This window comes from Centroberyx affinis, unplaced genomic scaffold, assembly GCF_046629955.1.
Source record: "Centroberyx affinis isolate AG114_WGS23_722 - 3 ecotype Tasmania unplaced genomic scaffold, CSIRO-AGI_Caff_v1 ptg000866l_1, whole genome shotgun sequence".
Classification (NCBI taxonomy): domain Eukaryota; kingdom Metazoa; phylum Chordata; class Actinopteri; order Beryciformes; family Berycidae; genus Centroberyx; species Centroberyx affinis.
In genome coordinates this window covers 78,925-87,308 of record NW_027279460.1, presented here as the reverse complement: position 1 = coordinate 87,308, position 8,384 = coordinate 78,925, and positions in this window count along the sequence as shown.

The following is an 8,384-nucleotide window of genomic DNA, read 5'->3' as shown; positions in this document are numbered from 1 at the left end:
ATTTGCAATTCTCCATTTCAATAAGGTTTACTTAATCCTTTAGGTCCTTTCTTAATATTCGATTTATTATTCACACAGCTATTCGATTCGTTGTGCAGAGAAGACCAGATTGAAAGGAAAGGAACAGAAGAGAATGATGAGGTCGCTTACATTTATCTCCAGTTAAAGAAGTGCCTTCCGGCCCTGGTCTCTCTAGAGGTTCATTGGGAGGGAAGACATTCATATGTGGCAATAATATAATCCACAACAGCCGTGAAGGGAAATTAACATTAAAAGGGGTTATTCGCCAATTTAGTATTACAACATTTTTACAACTTGGAGGAATGTCTGCCACCTGCAAAAAAGATGTTCTTTTAAAAAAAATAATCCAATAGCTATCACTATATGTGCTTATTATATAATGGAGTCTTGAGTAGCCAGTGAGAAAGACAGCATGATTTTCTATATATGTGGAAAAGAACTGAGAAAAAGTATGACTCAAAACACATACCAGACAACTTGAAACGATGTCTTCAATTAAAAGAAAAAGTAAATTGAAATCTATAACTAAGGCAATAATTTTGCCACAGTTATCATGGGTTTTATATATTTTTTTTTTAGCCTTTAAGTTATCCTCACATAAGGTCCTATTTTAATTAGGAATACATAATAATCAAGATAACTCCATCCATTGTCTTTTGTCTCTATTTCAGATCTTCCATTAGGTTTTCAGTGTCAGTATTTTGTTGTCCTGTCCACCCCAGCACATGCTTATTTTCAAAGTTGTACAGTTTTTGATGCTTTTATTTTGAAGACAAAAAATGCATAAAACTTACTCTTGCTATTCTCTGCTGGCTTTAAACCGGCTTGAGCAGAGCGACTCTTGTTTAATACAGTGACCAAAAAATATGACATAAGGACCCCCCATGGGGAATGAGAGACTGAATAGAACAGCAGATTTATTTGTTGTGAAGAACAACAGTTGACCTGGTTTTGTGGAGCAGCTGGGAACAGGGCACCCTTGTCTTGCTTCACCATCGACTGATTGATCAGTAGATACATAAACAGAATTGAGAACAAACAAACAAATGAATAAAACCATTGATTTTTTTGTGCATTGGAACTGGTCATGCTGGTCTGCTGCTGGATATGTCTAAATTTTTCATATAAACACACATAGGCCTATACAACAAATATACACACACTCACACTAACCTAAGCTAAGCTTACAATAAACAACAACAATAAAATGTTAAGTATAAAATGTAAGATACAAGATACTAAGTTATTGATGCTGTGACATACCCTACAAGTGATTCTCAACCTTTTTCATATCAAGGACCACTAATTTAGTCCACTTTAGGGCCATGGACCCCCATTTGATGAGATTTTGTCTCTCTGACCCAAATCTGAGAATATTTGTATTGATAGATATGATTTTGTCCAGAATCCCATGACTGTCTGTATTGAAGGTAGAGAGATAACAGAGAAACTATGATCAAAATAATCATTCATCTACATTCTCTAACTGTGTTCACTTCTTGTGAATGAAATAATTGTGAAGTTTAACAATTCATCAATTTGCTGGGGACCCCCTGGAACCCCCTCAAGGACCCCTGGTGGTCCCCGGACCCCACGTTGAGAACCACTGCCCTACAATATAATTGTCTAAAATATGTTTAAATAAATGAATTCAGAGGCTTACCTTTGGAAGTGTTTTCCTAAAGGTAACAAAAAATGTAAACAAATTTGAGAACTGAAGAAGGAAATAAGAACTATTTTCATATCAAACTTTTCTTAACTTTATTCTTGAGACTAAGGTTATGAAAAATAATAGCACTAAAGATTTTTTTTTTCCTAAGGAGGTTTTGTGAGTCCGGCCCCTGGTCACGGTGCAGACAGACCCAAGCTGCGGACTACTTGCCTGAATAGATGGCGTCTCCTTCAAGGGGGCAATCCAGTGTCTTATACAGGCTTCACACAGGTTTCTCCATGATGGATGGATATGGTTACTTCGAAGAAAAAGTCTTGCATTCAAAACACGCCATGAGTTCAAACATTAAACATTAAAGCTTGAACCAGTCATATATGTGAAGAAGCAATCAGAACATACTTAATCATTTGCCAATAAGATTTGTTTGCTTTCCCTAAATTGTTATTGTGTCTGACTGTTAGATTGTATGTTTTATCTCCATAGCAATATGGATAAATTAATGAAGACACTAAACCAGGTGTAATATCTCCTGTTTTATTATTTATAAATACCTGCAGTATTACTCAAAGAGGAGTAAATAGTAAAATATCAGTAACTATCAATTTATTCCACTGTAGTACTTAGGGTAATTAGCTAAGTCTATGGTAATAGGCATTTAGGTTTGATGTTATTAAAGGAATAGTTCACCCAAAAATGAAAATTCAGTCATTATACTCACACCCATGCCAGTTGAAACTCTGGTGAAGTTTGTTAGTCTATATAACTATAATAATTGAATTTTCATTTTTGAGTGAGCTATTCCTTTAACATGTATTTCTGATATGGTGACGACACAATAAGTTATATAAAGACTGATTTATAAACAGTGGGTGTTCCAAGTAGACGAAATATGAATAATACAAGATACCCATTTTATCACTCCATCTTTATTGCTTATTCATTATCTTTACACTAATTGGCCTGGTACTATCCAGATGAGGAAAAACTGTAATTCCATACTGCTTGGATCAGATGTTCTTCACTCAAATTTGGGATTACACTTATCAGCAGTTATAAAAGAAACCGTTAACAGAATATTGACAGACTGCAAAAACATTATGAAATTAGTCTATGGAATTTGAAACCGTTGGTGACACAGCAGTTCTCTTGAAGCGATATTTCACTCGAGCAGATTATTATTATTTTAATTTTTAGTGCTTACATCCCTATCACTGGTCAGGAACAGTCAACTATCTGCTGTCACTGACATCCAAGTATTTTTTCAACTCTCAATAACTGCAAAGTCTCTTCTTGAAAAGCATAAACACATGACTTTAAATATATTCAGTGAATTACATCGTCCTGTTTTGTACACTGAAAAAACAGGGAAGGATTGGTTGTCAGATTTACAAAATCATAATATGTTCCTTTTACTCAAAGAAATTATGTTTCTACTCTTTACACTATGCAATCAATTACAATGAATTCAAACCAAAGCAAATCATTTGTGTTGACTTAACACATTTCAATTATATGGAACCAATATACACAATTTTTTAAAGTAAATACAACAACCTTATTTTTATCAGTGTAGATTTTGTTTAAAGTAGGATTTGACTTGATTTGAAGTGTAAAATATTCTGCAAAAGTAAAATACCGCTTCACCTATTCACTGAAGTCATATGGTGGAAGTTAAAAAGTACCAAGTAGATATCGTAATGAAGACGTCCAAAAGGAGCTCATCTACTTTTTCTATAGAGAATTGCACACTTCTACCAGGATCGTTAATCAAAACACTGTATGATTGTTAACAACTAAAACATCACAACGTTCCTGTTGACCGTTATGTGAACGCATAGTAAAAAACTTTTAATATCCACACCAATGAATGCCAGAGGAAAACCAAAGTGAGTTTCTAACAGTAATAAAGCTTTTCAGTTCACGCCACCATTGCCTATGATCTCCCATTAGAACATTAATTCCCATCATAAATGTGAAGTAGCAATATAAATATAGTTGTACCAATCATACTTCCATAAATCACACACAAAGAAAAGCTGTACATAAAAACAGGGAAATCAAGCCAGTAAGTAAACCCAACACCTGATATGAAATAGCTGAATTCAAATATCAGTTAGGCATCACTCATGAACATAATCCTTACCGCTATTTATGTTTGCATGGGTTATGATGGAACTCAAAATGACATGGAGAGACTGATATTGGAAATAACCTCAAGCTACACACACACTGTGGTGCCACATATTAAGAGGACTGTGCAATACGTCTGTCCCGATACATCTAAACCAACACATTATATACTTGGAGGAGAGAATTCTTAAAAAATAGATAAGCGCTTTAACTGCTGATGTATATGTTCCTTCATGGCATGGATGTTGTTGTACTGGGAATCACTGGGAAAAAAGAAATTAGGATCGCAATGTCCGATTTTTGCTATTTTTGCTCGAGATTCTTTCCGATTTTGCTCACAAAACTGTTGCTTGAACACCCAAACCCAAAATCCAAATACAATTATCAATTTCAGCACTTAATTCACAAGGCCGGTTCGCAAAGGCATTTATACTGTAGATGAAGTACACTGCAAAAAATGACAAGCTGTCAAGTGATTTTCACTCGATTCCAGACCTATCAAGCTTATTTCATGATATTTTTAGTCAAATTATCTCACTGCACTGGCAGATAATCTTGCTGGTTTTAATACATTTCACTTGATTCATGTCAGTATGCCAATAAGTAAATGTCCTGAAACAAGTTACATTCACCTGGAAAAAAAAAAGAGTAAAATTTGTTGAAACCGGTAAAATTATCTGACGGTGCAGTAAGATGATTTCACTAAAAAAAATCCTAAAATAAACTTGATAAGTCTGGAGACAGTTGTTTGTCAGTTTTTGCAGTGTAGTTCTTTAATCCCTCTTAGTAACTTTGACCACAAAAACAAAAACCAAAAACAGTCGTATTTAACAAACATTGTATAATGGATTGGCCATGAAGTATCAGTGTTGTAGTAGTATTTTCTGTCTGAAGTCATTCAGACATAAGGCTTTTGTCATAGTCCAACAAAACTACAATGGAAACAGATGTTTTGAGAATTTGCATCTATTTGCATTGCATCTATTCTCAACTACTACTTCTTCTGCATCTGATTCTCAAACTCAAAGTAATTGCATCAAAAACAAAGAACTGACCTATTATTAATACTTCTTCCAGCATAATTGAAATTTCACTCTAGTGCCAAGACAGTGCCAGTGACAACATTGTATTACTCTGTTAGCGGAATAGTGAGAAAACAGGTTCCTAGATTACATTTTCAGATCACCACATCTGCTGTGTAGAAATCTTAGTTCATGTCAGCCAGCGCACTGCAAAAAATAAAACCACTGCATCCTGTTCAGCAGAAAACCGCTTGGCTTTATTCAGTACTAGTCACTACTGTAAATAGAGTATAGAGAATAGAATACACTCTACTTTGCAATTTATTTGATTTTTGTACTACTTTTAATGCTGAAAAAAAACATCTGGAATGTATTTAAGATATTTGTCTTTGTGGATTCAAAATTAATGCTAATGCTAAATTAAGTAATTTGATCAAATGAATATACATTACAGATGTTGATTTTTTTTTATATTTTCATTTAATCAGAACTAGGAACTAGGACTAATATGGTTACATATCATAGGCAGACAACTGCAAAAACGGCTGTAATTTCTAGCAAAATTTAGTATTATGTTAATATCCTCACTGGGCTGGAGACGTGATGTGGTGGTGAATTAAAAATGATGGGTATCTCTATTTGGTGATCATTATAAAGCATACAACCACCAATATAAAAAAAAAAAAAATCTATTATATTTTAATAAAAGCATTCATTGAATTTTTCTTGAAAAGACCAGACATTCATACAATATAAATTCTTATAATAATCAGTCTGATATTACTTAATATGTATGCTACGAATTAAAATCAGGTTAAAATCAGGATCAAGGTCAGATAACGAGGTGGGGGTCAATCATGCAAATAAAAAGGTGAAAATGTAAAAAGGTACATTTGAATAATTTTCCCACTCACTGATACAAGGCAAAATAAAAAAAAAATGAAAGACAATTAGAGACCTACCTTACTTTATTCTTTCAATGTGAATCCATTTTTGTGTGCTCAACTTCCATTTTTGGAATTATGATTACCATTATCCTCTAATTATAAAACTCCTGTAATGGATATTATTATATAGTCAGATTCCAGTCACAGCTTCATTTGCCCAACATCCTCACCAAGACAAATGGACACTTTCTCAAGTGATGTTGATGGCCTCTAATCTCCGAAACACACGACTGCCAGAACATGCTAAGAGCACCGTGCGGTGAAAAACATCAGCAAAGAAACCAGTTAGTAGGGTCATCATAAGATCAGAGTTCGGCTTTGGTTAGGGGTAGAAAACGGTTGAGTCAAGTTGAGTCAAGATGAATGAGTTAGTTAAGGTTGGGGTAAGGGGTGGGATAGCTTTAGCATTAGTTAAAATGTTAGCAAAACCTTCAGCAGAGGTGGGGATCAAACTCGCTTTCTTTGTATTCACAGTCCAAAAGTCCACACTCCCTTCTGATGTTCAAACCTTGTTATTGGAACCAGACATTGCTCCCCTAACAGATCATCCCAGTTCCAACTTTAAACATCCATGTGAATGCACCATAATATCTTTCTCCCATCAATTGTTCAAGACAAAAGTGTTAGATTTAAGTGAAACAACCACTTTAGCAGCATGTTGACCAACCAGTAAAGATGATGGGCCATTGGGTATTGTTAAAGGACAATTGTTTTTTTCAACCTAGACAGAATTTTTTTTCATCATCTGGCATCATACTTTACATTTCTGATAGAGACTTTGCTACTGGACGCACTGTTGAGCTTGCAAAACACTGGATACTGCTTCAGGACGCTCCCGGTGTTGTTACCCATCCATGGACAGACATTTAAGAATGCTGAACTACTTAAGGTGGTATGGTATGAATGCATACCATAAATTGCACTCTATGTTCCAGCATTTACAGCAGTCACAGCAAACTGTGTGATTCAAGGTTGTGATCTCTCCCAACAAAATATCTAAGTGAGCTAGCAACTTAATACACTGATTCACATACTTTGGCTGGCTGGCTATTAAATGAATTTTGTGCGGTCATTGTCCAAGATGTTATAGAGTAACTGAACCCAAAACCCAAATCTGTGGTGAAGCCTGACATCTAATGGTGAAAAGTAGGGTACTGCACTGGCAATCTGCTATTGGCTGGTCTTTGGTGCCAGGCGATGTCACCTTCTATAGAGTACAACAGGTGGTGACAGCACCTGGCACTAAAGATCAGCCAATAGCAGATGGCCAGTTCAGTACCCTACTTTTCACCAGGGGCATAGGGGCATTTGTGTCTGATAGACTGACCAATGCAATTTAGCTGCACCCGTCTGTTGCCCCGACAGACTTGTCCCCCCTTCAGTGCCCAGCACCAACCAGTAGGCCACAACTCTGCATCCACCAAGTAAAGACAAAGACAATGGATCGTTGATGCAAAGGAGATAAAGTAACAGACCAAAAGAAAATCATTTGTTCTGCAAAGCAACGGGGTAGATAATTATTTGGCAAATTACTTACTCAATAGCCAGTTGTCCAGTACAATCCATTTGGTCTGCCTCCCAGATTATTTTGGGGTTGGGGAAATGTTAGGATCTTCAAGACGGCTCTTTAGACGAGGGGTGGCAAACCTTCTGAGTTGGTGACACATCATTCTGTCATTTCTGTCGTTTCATTGCTGGACACATCCAGACCCTTGATGTCCGGGGGCAGCAGGTTACACCATAAGACTTCCTCCACTGTGGGAATAAATTGGCCATGGGAACACCACCAGTCTCCACCAGCAGCCACTTCTCCCTCAGCCTGCTGCCTCTCGTTGTCCAGTCTCTCCTCCTTTTACTGGAGCTCTTCATTTGCCCGTTTCAGCTCATATTCATATGACTGGCCATCAAAGTCAAATGCTTCTTCCCCATTCTCAGAATGAGGCAGATATTCAGCAAATGTTATTTATACCTCTTTTAGACTGAAATCCTGGAATTTTCCTGGATTCCTGGTTTGTTGATCAGCCCCTTGGAAAGGTCCTATTCAGACACACTGACCAAATCCATGGATTTTGGTTACGTCAGACCACTTTCTGTCCTATGATCACTTCTGTAACGTCACCTCCTTGTTTACACTGAATTTGTAAAAATGGCAGGTGAACTTTATTATTTCGATCTGATCCTTTTTTTCATATTTTGCCAGTAGTTTTTATTCTCCCACTTCTCTTGTTGTTGTTATTGTTGTCGTGCACTGCACTGAATCTCTTTTTAAGCCAGCTGAATTTGCTATGCACCTGGGATTTTGTATTGTGGCTTCCCCGCTTTATTACTATAGACTGCAGCGTTCCAGAAATTTCCTTACAAATCTCCTCTTCCGCATGAACGAGGAGAAGTTCTCCGATTTCAGCATCCTGCCACTTCTAACAATTAAAAAGTTTAAAGTCAAACAAAATTAGAAACACTACAACCGATTGGATTTTGGATGTTCATTGGTTGCTGTGAGATGTATTCAGACTGACCCAAGTCCAAGAAATTACTGTGCCAATGCCTAGGAAGATTGGACCGATATTCCAGGATTTTGAGCCACAGACCTAT